Raw genomic sequence first — 12,531 nt, 5'->3', positions numbered from 1 at the left:
TTGATGACTGATGAGAGAGTTGATTCTAGTCTACCTAATGATGCCTAAACCTTGAAGTTCAACAGGATGAAGGTTTATTTGCTCACATCACCTGTACAATGCAGGACACAAGACAGTAGATCCTGTCCTGCAAGGACCCAGTTTGCTTTACTCTCTCATACCCTGTGGTCCAAAATGCTAGGAACAATCAGGAGAAAAATCTGCATAGCAAATCCAACCCCCATCCTCTTGGCTTCAGTATACAAGTCTCACTTGCCATTAATGGACCCAGAACAATGGCAAGGAATTGTCACAGGTCTCTGCCTAAAGATAAGAGAGCTGGAAAACATAGGGAACCACACAGATATTCTGCAGCCAGTTAATCAACATTTACTGATTTGCTTTCTTTGGGAAAGGCATTCAATGATATTTCAAATTCTAGTACATTTATTTCTCATTTCAACCTCTAGGTGGTTCTTTGGAAACATCCTTAAATGCATATGTGACAAAGATGGAATTCATTGCACATAATTGGAATGGAGAAAAGCACACAAAAGGCAAGGTCAACTTAATTAATTAAAAGTTGAAGTTATAGAACAATATAATCCTTGAAGAGCAAAACAAGCATGTTGCTATATGCAGCAGTGAGGATCATCGGAGAGTTAACAACAATCTATTGGTAGTGTATAAACAAGGTTTTTTAGGGTCCAGAGCAAGCTCCAGGTCTATGCCCCTCTTCTTCACCCCTCATTTGCATGCATGCTTGATAGAGGGATGGCAAACTGCTGAAGACCACTTCCTAATTATCATGGATCTAAGTCGGAAGAAAATTAATGATAAAGCTTTTCTGTACACAGTATATTGCTTTAGTTTTGTACAATTCTGAACCATCCTAAAAAACTGTCATGAGATTGTCATGCCACACAGAGCTCACTTGTTATTTTTTAGTTAGGAGTCTTTAGTTGCAAGTAACAGAAACAAACCTTTAACTTAAGATAGGATTTTTTTTTTTTAATGAAAGTACAGAAATGTCTTATGGTGCCAATGACTGAATGCAAATAAGCTCAAAGGCTAAAACAAAGTGTCTGTTATCATTCATACTCCTCCATGCTGTGACCTGTCTCTCACGCGCACATGTGTTCTCTTCTTCTCTCTCAGATAAATACACACACACACACACATATACACACACACACGCACACACACATACACACACAGACTTACTTTCATCTCTCACCTATCTCTCCATTTGTCCATCTTTCATTATCTATCATCAATCGATTCTCACCCCATACACACATCCATTATCCTGTCTTTCTGCTACATATAACAGGATCTGTCATTTCCAAAATGTTTGCCTGTTACATCTCTAACCTTTTAGTGAGACAGACTGAATTCTCATGGCTTCAATGTGGAATTCCAAGGAATTAGCATGTGCTGCCTTGGCTTGACTTGCAGGGAAGTGTCTGTCCCTGATCAAATGAGTCATGGCCAAGGCTATGAGCCTGCAGCTACACAGATGAAAGCTAGGAGCTCCATCCTCAAAGGAAGAAGGAGGCTCTTCTCTGAGAAAAGGACTGAGTGAGGCCAGTGCTCCTGAAGGGGTTTATTATTGTTACAAAGACCACAGATGTTCTGGGGGGAGCAGAGTGGGTAGAATTCTCAGAGCTGCCACACAGAAACACAGAGTCTGAGTAAGCAGGCAACCTCAACAGGTTCTTTGCTGTGCTTCTCTGGATCTCTTTTGTGATCTCAAATGATGCAACTCCAAAAATGGGGCTTGCAGAACCATCCAAATGTATTTGATGATTGACTTCTATATTTTGCAAATTCAATCATGATCCTAGGAAACAATAACCCTCGTCTTCCCATGGAGCCCTAAGTGCCTAGCTATTCACACAGGCTTCTTCCCTTCTGGAATAACAAGGCTTCCCATCACCATCTATTAAAATTCCATTCTTTCTTCAAGGCCAAAGCAGGAGGTCTTACATACCTATTGAAACTTAAACTTAGAAAATTTAATCAGCACAATGAAATTGAAGCACTCAAACACACTGAGCAATCAGACTCTACCTCTTTTCTATTTTAAGAAATAAAAGTGGACTTTGAAATCTTACAGCCATGATTCTAAATTATAACTTCTCATAATTGAAACCATTAAATTTAGGAGAGCTGATTAGCATATTCAGATGAGAGTCTCATCTGTAAATCATCAGAAGATCTCCTGCTCTCCTTCCTGGTGAAAATCCAGTGAAGCATCATTTGGGTAAATCCTCAGCATTCTTTCTGGATATGCTGGGAGTTTCCTAGGTGTTAGATCACTTGCTTTCTGCCTGGCTTCTTCCCCTCCTTCCCTGTTCCCTCTCTTCTGTAATTTCCATTTGTTAATCATTATTGTAAAACTAACAATACAGTCATTTGAGCTGCACAGGCTTCTTTGAGTTGCTTCTAGATGGCAGGCTGACTATTAGAAACAGCATAGCAACCACCATTTGTCATTTGGAGAACTAAGCAAGATCTGCAACTCCAAGAAGGAAAAGCAAATGAAGTTCTTTATTTTAAAAATGTGATTATATAATAACCATGGGTAAGCACAACTAATTTTAATAGATACCAGAATTGGATATTTCAACCAAAGCGATACCACCCCACACCCCCCAAAAAGCCTTTGCTGGCAATACCAACACAGTCATTTTCTAGCTAGACCCCAACTGTCCTTGTACCAGATTTCCAATTCTTCTGGAACAGAAACCCATGGAATGGGAAGCTGTCCCACACCCAAAGCTGAACGTGGGTGACGTCCTTCTCCAGGATTCATTGCTCTTCAGCCACCTGCAGCTGTGCAGATGACCTTGCAGGAGATGACCTTGAAGCCTTTTGATTCTGATTCCTGGAAAACTCAGTAGACATCCTGGTCTGCTTCTTCTGCAAATGTGCTTTCATAAGCTCCTTATTCCACAGTTAGACCCAAGCTCCACATGCTACTGTCTCCCAGTAATTTGCGGTATGTTTCCCATCACGTAAACAGAAACAGAGGAGGGCCCAGCTGCTCTCTGCTCTGCTGCAGATGCCTCCCCACCCTCCTGGCTGTTGTCTTACAGTGAGTACAGGCATTTCTTTCTTTTTTTTTTTTAATTTCCTTCAAGGAACAGCTGTTTTTACTACTAGCTCTGACCTTCCTCCTATTTTGAGAATAGAAGCTGCATCATTTGTAACGTAGAGCTTCAGCCTCCGTTCCGTATCTGTCAAAACTTACCCTACCTTTTTTCTTGTTTTCAAGTAGCAATGCTTCTTTTGAACAATTAAAAACTTTAAAGTAGTAGTCGCCTCCACGCTGAATTTAAGAATAGGTAGAGAACTGTATTCACTTCAAAAGCTGTCACAGTTCCACAGAGGTGACACACAACAATCACTGCTACAGTAGGTAAGTAAAGATTTTTACAGAGAATTTGCAGATGAAGTGATTTCTAAATTGTTGTGTAGCTTGTATTAGTGCATCGCCAGGGTCAAGACCAAGGAAACCAACTCAATAAATCTTTCAAGTGTATTTAATGTTAATTGGGTTGTTCCTTGGTGGGGAGGAAGTGGAGGAGGATAAGAACTTGCAGGTAAGATAGTTTCTTGGCTTGGCTACTTGGAAACCTCCCAAGAATAATAATAAGAGAGAAAGAAAAAGGCTAGACTCTGAATCCAGTCTTCCTTTTAGGCGTGGTAAATGTTTTAAATACATCTCCTGCACGTGAGCTCTCATTTCCATCCCTCCCTCCCCAAGCTCTACATATCCTGGACTGATGCAGATTACTGAGTTCATAAAAATGCATCACAGACCCATTTAAACTATATGATTAACTGCTAATATATGGTATTAACTTGTAGGATTTTATGGAGATTAGCATGTATAATTATATTTGATGGTATATGATAATTACCTGTTTGTTTGCATTTTAAAGTATGATGACTTGAGAACATTCATCAATCCATATATGGCTTCAAGTCTGATATAAAATTGCAACTCATTTTAATTGTTTTTTTTTAAGTAATCAAACTGACATCTCTCATAATGTAAAGCCTAAAGGGGACTGACTAATTTTATGGAGATGATGCTAATAATACAGTGATTGGAGGACTAAGTAATTGAAAAGTACTCTTTAGAAAATGGGCTGTTCTGATCAATATTTTCCAAATGGGCTAATTAAGTGTGAATGTAATATTGCCATATTTCCAATAAAACATACAAAAATTCAACTTGGATTCTGGCTTTTCAGGATCCCAAATATAGACACTTCCATGGAAATGGTTTTAGAATTCAGGAGGGAAGTGCTTTTGCAGCAGAGTGCTTAGCAGTGACAGCAGAGAACTTCTACTTGCTCACTCAGCAGGAGAATCCTCACAACTTTCTTTACATTATCCACTCAGTACCCTGCTTTTTCTTTACTCCTGTGGCCTCTCAGACGCTAGTTTTCCCTCTTTCCTGTAGAGTGACGGATTCAATCATAGACACAGGATTCCTGATACCACCTTTTTCATAGTTTAGTAGATTATATAAATGAAGACAGATTAGAACAGATATTTCAATAATATGTATGAGATATCTTCTAAAATTCATAAATTATAAGTTAGAAAGACACACCTGAAGTCAAACAGTGAGTGTGAGAAAGACCTAAAATGGAGAGGCAAGCACATTAGGACACCACCCTGAGACACTTGAACACTGTGATCCTGACCTCAGGCTTCCACTAGACTAGCAACAATACTCATTTCCCCACCCCAAGAAGAAGAGCCTGTTAAGACAAGCTTCACACTGAAATCAGAACTCTTAGAATAAAGACCAACTGTGGATTTTGTTCCCCCAAAACCAAAGGTGTCTAAGGGACTTTGGTTCTGAGCCAGGAAAAAAAAATATGTCTCCTGAGAACTTCAAGCTACAGAATGTTCCTCTTTAGGACCTGCAGACTGACTGAGTGTGCTTCTTGGTAGCTCCAGAAAGCACAAGGTTGGTCATTTGGTAGAAGCTGTGCTGGGCTAGGAGAGAACTCAGGCACTTGGCAGAAATGTCACTTCTCCAGGCACTCAAGGGATGCCTATATGTAAAGTTAGAAAGGTCTCTTAATCATACAAGGAAATAAGCTCTAGAAATACAAACAGGTGCAGGCAAGGAAAAAAACAAGAAACCACAGAAACTGATCAGCAAAGATTTTTTTGATATGCAAATAGATACAGAATGAAAATAGGCATATTTACTATGTTTAATTAATAGAGACACATAAGGTCTTAAAAATAGCCAAGCCGATTTTTTAAAGCCTAAATTGAACTTCTAGATATAAACCAATGCTAATTGAAATTAAAAATGCAACGAAGAGCTTTATCATCATATTTGAACTGAATTGAGGAGAGACTAGTAAACTAGAAGATGGATCAGAAGAAATTACCCACAATGTCATAAAAAATAGAGAAACATAGGAGAACATCATGTACCTTACATTCGAGAAAGGATTGCTTTCAAAACAAAACAGTATCAAACAAAATCACTTGAAAAGGCAAAATGTTAATATATTTGTTCCTCAAAGTGAAGAGCACTGTGAAGAAACTTAGTGGGCACCAAGAAAAGAATATATTTCTATTGACCAAACCAATTAATATAAAGAGTCTAATGCTTGAAAGGTATTTCTTTAAATGAACACACACACACACACACACACAAAATAGCAAGATAGGAAGATTATACCTAATTTTATAAATAAACAAATGAGTAAAAGGTGTAAAGAGGCTCTTTCTGGAAATGAAAACTGATAGAAAAGGAAGAGATATTCAAAGCTTCAGTGTACAGGGCTATGCTAATTAAAATAATATGATGTCTATTCTTCCAACAGACTGGCTAAACTTAAAGACCTGAGCAATGTCACATGTCAGGGATGTGGGGGAGGTGGAAGTCCCATTCACTATTGATGGCATTGTAAATGGTGGCAGAGTTAGATCAGATAACCAGCTGGCACTCTCAGGTCACCCTAAGTATATGCCAACTCTGCCTAAGTATGTGCAGTTCCCCTCCTGAATATTTATCCTATAGGATACTGGACCAGAGTCCATAAGGAAAACATGTACATGAATGTCATTTGCAACATAATCTATATGTAAGGAGTTGAAGGTGCTCACCCATTTCTAAGAGAGTAGGTAGGTGAGATGAGGGGCAACACCTTGTAGAGTATTATTCCAACCAAAACCAAAAGATCATCTGTACACAGAACTGTATAGACAAGTCTTAAAAAACACAGTACCTAGTGAAGAAAAATAATAAAAAACAGAACAGAGGTATAATATATAATACCATTCACTTAAATAAAAAATGCATTTGCATAAAGATATATATTATGTGAAAGCAAATACTAGCAACATTGCGTGCATTAAACACATTAGAATATCTTCTCCAGAAGAAAAAGAAAAAATCAAAGGAGAAGTTTTAAAAAACGGAAGCAATGAAGAGAAAAGATAAAAGAAAGAAAAAAGGAATAAAGAAAGATGTTAAAAGATATAGAGAGATAAATTAATAACTGAGGCAAAGTAGAGAGCTGAGAAATAATTGCACTTATATATAAATATAAATATGTAAGTGGAGAACTGAGGAAAAAATATGAAATTACAATAGAGCTTGTTTTGTAGGTTGATAAAAAAAGGACTAGGTTTTCAGTAACTGAAATTAGAATACTATATCATACTCCCAAAGACAAATATTAAAGATGAATTTAAAATTTTTATAAAATAATATACAAATAGCTTTATGCTTTCAGAATAGGAAAGGATTTCTTTAATAGCGCATAAAAATCATGAATCAGAAAGAGGACAAATGAAACTAAAATCCATTATGCTAAAATAATCTAGGTCACAATACATTTTAAAACAAGGTTGATTAAGATGTCATAAAGACATTGGAACTATAAGTACAAAGAAAGAGATGGTTATTTTCAATTCACAAAATATCATCTGTGTTACCCCTGGAGTACCTACAAGTGAGCAAGAGAAATTCAAGTAATCCAGTAAAATATTGGTCAAAAGCAATAAAGAGGAATTTCATAGAAGAGGAAATGCAAATCACCAAATAATTTATGAAAAAATTCTTACCATCAGTAGCAACTAGAGAAAGGAAAATTAAAATAGAATTGAGATTCAAGTTCTAACCCAATGGATTTATCAACATAAAAAAAATTGAATATATGTAGTACTGGTGAAGATATGTAGTAATTGAAACATTTTTCTGAAACCAGTATGTTAGAGTCTGTAAACAAGTCAAAATAACACCTGGCATTTTGCCAGGGGAATGTTAGAGTTCATAAACAAGTCTGGATGGTGCCTGGCAAAATGCCAGAGGGAATGGTTTGAGAAGTAACAAAAGAGAGCCATTAAGTGTAGAGATTCCTTATTGGTTGACTGATGTATCTAGTTTATGCTAATTAGATAAGCTGTGTGGAATGTATAAATACTGCTCCTGTCCTGCAATAAACGGCTCCCACTCCTGCTGTATCAATCTACACAAGTTGTTCGTCACCCTCCGCTTATTTTGCCCAGCCAGCCGTACTCCGACACCAGTAAAAATGTAAATTTTCAAAAATCAGTACTATTTAGCAATAATAAAATTGTGCATTTTCTGTGATCTAACAGATCTAACTTTTTACCTCATTGGTCAGGAAATATATGTTTAGATATATGCATATCCATAAGCAACATTCATAATAACAATAGAGGTGGAGATAACCCACATACCCATCACCACAGATATTTTAGCACTATCTTTAATAGGGTATTGGTCAGCAGTCCAAAGAAGTAAAGTGGAAAGACATACAATAATAAGGAGGACTCTCACTGAGAATTCTATTTTCTAAAATTTCAAAATATTCAGAACTGAATAATATTCTAAAAATATGTGTTCAAATTTGGATAAAATCAAGGGAATTGTGATTTGCATGCAATGAATGCACTGAGGCAGGGCAGGTTAGAGGAGAGGTTTGCAGATTTGCCAACAGTAATGTATGTGTACATGTGCAAGTATGCAGGAATGTTCTTAGATTAAAGTACTTAGGTATTTCTTGTACCACTCTTATTACTTCTCAACATATATATCTTGGAAGTTACCCATTACATTAAAAAACAATATTTTTTCTATAAGATTTGTGAGCAAGGAAATGTCCTGGGAAATTTGTTGTTGAAGAAATAGCATGGAATCTGAAATTAACCAGAAAAGGGTCATTCATGAAGGTCATATGTATGATTCCATTATATCAAATACCAGAACAGATAAATCCACATAGATGAAAAGCAGGTTGGTAGTTACCAGGGACTGATGGGAAAGGGAAACAGGAAATGACTGCTTAATTTATGCAAATGTTTTAGAAGTTGATAGAATGTGATACACTGTGGATTGACTAAATACAATCACTAGTATACTTTGAAATGCTTAATTTTATGATATGTGAATCTCACCTCAAATTTAAAAAAATTAAAAAAATAATATAGGCCAGGTTTAATTTAATTTTGTTTACTTAATAACTTACTTACTTCGCTATGAATACTTTTTCTTATTTACTCAACAAGTTGCAAGAATAAACTCTTGCTGCAAGAATATCATTGGGTATGTACAGTCCTCATATGTGGTAGAGGGTTACTAAATGGTAGCTGACCTTATTTCATTGTCAACATGGGTAAAGCTGCATGTATAGGCATAATTTGTCATTTGGAATATCTAAGTTGTTAAATCTTTGAACAATTAATATGCAAATTTTCTAAGTTCTCACAAACTACAACATCAGTTACAAACAAACAATCTGACTGCCCACTGCAAGTATGAACGCCACTCTTTTCCCAGAAAAATAAAATGAGTTTAATTGCAAAAGTATCTAGATCAAATGATGTGATTTACATATTTTTTTCAAGAATTACGTAAAAGGAACTATTTTTTCCTAATCATAGGAAAAAATACCCTGAAGAAAAGAAAAATATAGCCAATAACTGAGAATTTAGTGTAAAAGAATTTCTATACAGTTATAATTCAAAATTTATAATTGTATGGATCAAGGAATAAGCTCTTGGCATACTATTGATCTATGATGCATAGAAGTTGAGGAGGTGACAATTGATGTCATAATAAAGAATTCAGCTGCATTTTCATTATTCATAAGCTAAAGCTCTTCTCAAGTTTATGAAATCTGTGAAATATAAAAGGTAAAGTAAAAAGCATCATTTTCTTATAGTTCTTTGCTCAGCAACTGCTCAAAAACTTCAAAATAAAGACATTACTTCTAGGAAAGCTTTTCAAAAAATCTAAAGTTGAAGAATATACTTAATAAGCCATTTATTTTATTTTGGTCTTTTCACACATAATGGTATAGTCTGACTTAACCAAATTCTGACTTAACCAAATTCTGAAAAAATCTTGCTTGTAGGGTTTTATTGCAGATGATTTTAACAGAAAAAGCAAATAGATAAAAATGATGATACTTCACTTTATATGTGATACATGTTTGACTTCTAAAAAATATTTCCATTTTTCTTTAGAAACATAAAATCACGTGGTTTATGGTTTGACATATGAAGAACCTGGAAGTCATTACAATCATCCTCAGAACAACAACAACAACAAAATTTTAATAATCTGAAAATCAACCTCAGAAAGTGAGGAGAAGGGTGATCTGTAGGAATCAATCCTTAGTGTAGACAGAAGCCCAGGAAAGGCTGCCCACCCACTGAAGTCAGCACTGCTAAGACATGTGGTTTAGCATTTGTCATTAATTTTGGGAGATTCTCAGTCACCATTACTTCAAATGAGCAAGTAAGATTCATATTGGGTATGCAAGTCTGGTTCAACAGCCAACTGTGAGCCATGTATTCCAGCACATCAGCAGCAGAGGGAAGAACAGAAATTCTATGCAGAAATACCACACTCTTTCGTGATTTAAAAACAAAACAACCTCAGTCAAGGAGGAATAGATTGGGAGCTCCTCAGCCTTACATAAAACACCTCCAGGTAAGGTGTAATTAAGGTTAAGTGAGGTCCTAAGTGTGGGCCCTCATAGAATCTGAACAACATCTTTATAAGAAGAGGAGGAAAGACCAAGGATGTACACAAAGAAAAGTCCAGATGAGGACACAAAGAAGACAGCTCTTTATAAGCCAAGGGAGAGGACTTAGGAGAAACTATGGCAGCCCACACCTTGATCCTGGACTTGCATCCTCCTGAACTGCAGAAGGTGAATCTCCATTAGGTCCCCAGTCTGTGGTACTTTTTTTATAACAGCCCCAGTGAACTGGTGCAGTGCCAGAACTTACATGAAAGAGTTGTTCAGCTCTTATCTTTTCCTCAATATTATACAATTCCAATGAGATTGGTGCCATATTATAGCATCCACAGGAGTGCCTGAGACCTCACAAGTCTGAGAGGAGTGGTGGGTCCACAATTTGATCCAGGGCATTTGGGTTTGAGTTAGTTTTGATTACATACAAAAAAAACTTTCTTGTAAATATTTTTCTACTCAGATAACATGAAACCACTGTACAGCATGAATGTAATGTGGAATACTTATGGTATACAAAATAAAAGCTGTTCGCTAGTAATTTGCTTTCATCTTCTGCAAGTGCGTAATGTATAGCAAGGTATCTGATAAGTTGTAGTAAAACTTGGTCATGATGGACATCATCATAGAGTTGGAAATGGCTATATTTCACCTTAATTGTCCTTATTGGTTAGTATTTCTACATGGGTGTCTATTCCAAATAAATTATTTTGCTTTAAAAATGTTTACATCAACATGAAAATGAATTGCATTGATATTTTGTAGAAGAATGATATGCAAAATAAAAATAAAGCACAACACCAGAGCTTTGGGCTAGCATCTGTTTCCTGTTCCTTATTTCACACTTGGATGCTGAACTTGCAGTTTTTTGCTCTCCCTGGGCCTCCCCGGTGCCCCTTTTCATCTTCTGACCTGCTGTTCATAGTGCAGCTTCTCATCCTTGGAACATAATCTTTTTCCTGGCAATGGTGAAGTCATATAAGGTTTATCACCACTATTTCACTTCAGTCCTACCCACATCAAAGTATGCACATGATCCATAGGAAGGCTTTAGAAACAAATCATCTCTCTACCTTTTATCTTCCTGGCTCCTCATAAGCTCATGGCTTTCCCAGCAGATAATTTTAAACCCATATTTCAGAGTTTTTCCATAGGATTTGTCCTCTGATATATTTCATTAAAAGATGAGTGTTCTTTTTCCCAGATAATACACCCCTCTTTCTTACTCTTTCTTTTTCTAGCAGCATCGAGCCTGCCCCCACCCCAGCAACCCCAACATCATCCCAGATTGCCTGTTCTCAGTCAGTCCTTCCTGCTGGCTTTGGTCAGGAGGATAGAAACTAATTGCAAGCAAATGAAGTCTGAGCTGACCAGTGTGGCCATAAAATGTGCTATTGCCATTAAATGAAATTTACAGACAATGAAAACATTTATATAGTAGAACTGAAACAAGCCTCATTAGAAAATAAGCTTATTAGAACGTTCTTTTTGCTACAGAGACATTTTCCTGAATTGGTTCTTGTCCCACACACTGCAGTGGTTGGGTAAGGGGGTGGGGTTTAATCTCTTCCTAGGTGAGGCTGATACCCACCCAGAGTTTTCCTATATAACAAATGTTTCTGAGAGACAAAAGACAGCAGGTGTACCACTAGTGCTGACAAGAAGACATTTCTTCACATTGACAAGTAGCCACAAGGAACAGGACTGATAGTAAAAATTTGGAGGAAAGAAGTTGAGCTGTCAGGAAGCCAGAGAGCTCCTCCCAGGAGGAAATGCACTGGCAAGTGCATCTCTAGCCATGCTGCAAGAGCCCACCCCATGCCACTCACCTGCACAAGGAAATGACAATGAGCTCAATGTGAGCCCCACTTGATCCTGACCCTAAGGGACATTAAATGCATCAGTCTTCACTGAACTTAGTTTACTGAATCCTATCTCAGTACTGTGGCAACTATAATTCTCTATGCTAAAGCCAGTTTCCATAGGAAGTATGGATGGAACTTCCTCTGTCTTTAATGTAACAAGGATCTTTCACCTGCTGTTTCAGGGACTAGTCAACATGAAACAACATAGACTTTTGTCAAGATAAATTAATTTTTATTAAATTATGACTTTTAAAACACTTATTTAGTGTTGCTCAAAGTTAATCATTCTAAAGGGACTGTCTCAATACAGTGTTCTTCCTATAATTACCTGAAACCTGAAAAGCATGGGGTAAAGAGACATAGACAAAATAAAGATAAAGGAAAGCAAAGTGAAGCAAAGGAAGGTATAAGAAAAAGTTCTAGTTTTCCTAGTTTTGCTAGCTTGCTCCCTTTAATGGTCCCCTCATCTATGTGGTTCTCAACTTACTGAGCTCTTAGATAAAGGCCTAAGGAAGCTGTTTACAATATAGAAATAACATACTCAGAGAATGATGTTTGAGAGTCTTGATTTTCACTTTTTAGAACCCTGCTAAAGCTTAAAAAAGTAAAACAATTAGATCAACAAATCA

At 36.7% G+C, this 12,531-nt stretch overlaps 1 long non-coding RNA gene across 1 annotated transcript; it reads left to right on the top strand.

The window, feature by feature from the left end:
* Nucleotides 1–2,732: 2,732 nt before the first annotated feature.
* On the top strand, nt 2,733–10,853 carry LOC125619548. Its single transcript, XR_007351078.1, has 2 exons — nt 2,733–3,403; nt 9,523–10,853. It is a non-coding gene; the product is annotated as an uncharacterized LOC125619548 (long non-coding RNA).
* Nucleotides 10,854–12,531: the final 1,678 nt, after the last annotated feature.

Source organism: Marmota marmota, unplaced genomic scaffold (genome assembly GCF_001458135.2).
Source record: "Marmota marmota marmota unplaced genomic scaffold, marMar, whole genome shotgun sequence".
Taxonomy (NCBI): Eukaryota; Metazoa; Chordata; class Mammalia; order Rodentia; family Sciuridae; genus Marmota; species Marmota marmota.
The sequence above is the reverse complement of the archived record's forward strand: the minus strand, read 5'-3'. Positions and strand labels throughout refer to the sequence as shown.